The sequence below is a fragment of the Oryzias melastigma genome, linkage group LG14, assembly GCF_002922805.2.
Source record: "Oryzias melastigma strain HK-1 linkage group LG14, ASM292280v2, whole genome shotgun sequence".
Taxonomy (NCBI): domain Eukaryota; kingdom Metazoa; phylum Chordata; class Actinopteri; order Beloniformes; family Adrianichthyidae; genus Oryzias; species Oryzias melastigma.
The window spans coordinates 16,090,775-16,092,496 of NC_050525.1; positions in this window are offsets into that span (position 1 = coordinate 16,090,775).

Genomic DNA, 1,722 nt, shown 5'->3' on the forward strand with positions numbered 1-1,722 from the left:
CAATAGTTTGATTGCATACTGCAATCAAACTAATAATAAAAAAGAAGAACAATAGTTTGATTGCATACTGCAATCAAACTAATAAAATAAATAATAAGAACGTAGGCCCACATACAGTGCAGCTACATCCCCCAAATTTTGAACAGATAGAATGTCAATGAGTTCATTTTGCAGTGAAATATGCTAAAAAAGTGCAGACAACAGCACAAGATGAACATTTCAGGATTTATTGAAATGATGACATATAATCTCCATATTCAAAATCCTCTTCATTTTCATGCGGATCCATCTACCTTTCTGCCACTGTTCAGTAATCCAGGTTTAAACCAGTTCTCCCAATTCGTAGCTCGCTTTTTCCACCAGGAAATAGTCTGCTCCCTTACCCCTCGGATACGTTTAGGATTGTTGTGCAGATTTCTCAACAGCCCAACGGCTCCTATGCCACCGGAGAGCTCCTATGCTCCGCCCCCTTCTTGGGGGCAGACTTTTCTTGGATGAGGATGTGTCACGTTGTGACATCAGCTCGTTTTCGTTGGTGTGGGAGGGGTTACTGTTGAGAACGCAGGTTTTTAGGGGATTAATCAGAAATTCATGAACGGATCAAAATACCACTTTAGTTTTGTTTATAGTGAGGAATAAACAGTATAATACACTTAAAAAGTTGAATTTTTAATGGAATGGCCCCTTTAACTAATAAGGATGTATTTAATTAATATTAGATATTTTATGACAAGAGTCACTTTTAGACTCTACAACTCCTCATAAACACTTAACAATAATTATTGTTGTAATTCGGTGTGTTCTTATTCATGATTTATCACCTGTTTTTAATACAGCTGCGTTAACATTTCCCCTTTGTGGGATCATTAAGGTTTCATTTCATTCTATTCTAATATTAAAGAAAATATGTACTGCAAAGACCAAGATATAATAAAGTCTTAAATTGATCCAAAATTGTTGGTTTAAAAAAATGGCTTGGACTGCAAAAGCAAAAGCAGAGAAACAATTAAAAAGAGGCTGGATTGTGTTTCCAGAAATGTACAGAAGTATCAGGTTATAGCTGCAGTGAGAATGCTTGCTCAGAGTTCACACAATTATTGTGCATTTGTGCTAACAAAGGTTAGGTGTAAATATATGCTGTTGATAACAGTCAGCAAAAAAAAACTCCTTACAGAACTGTTTTTATTCAGTCTTTTCCGGCTAAATATTCTTTTATTTTAGTATTTCGATGAATGTAGCCTAAAATTAACTTTTTAGCGTATCAAGAAGATAAAATGCAATCAGGAAGAACAGAATCAGGAGATATTCTTCCATCAGGGACCAATTCCTGTTGATATTACCGGAAGAACTTCAATTTTCTTACACAAATATTCGAATTCAATGGATATTTTTTTTACCACAATTCCATTAAATACATCATATTTTTGCTGTACATTTCTCTCAGTTGTACATTAGCCTTGTGGTGAGAGTTTAAAAATAAAACCTAGATATTTCTGCACCAGCATTCTCTACGCTGGCAAGCATTTTGTTTTATTTTGCATAACAGATTGGATGTAATCTTCACACATATACATTCCAACCCCCTGCAGTTTGCACACATGGCTTTAACCACTGCAAACTCCATTCACACATCCTCTGTTCACACTGCTGTGCTGCCATCCTAGCGGCACCAAGACGCCACATTCTCCAGGGTCAAAGTTTGTACTGAGCATGCTCAGTTGA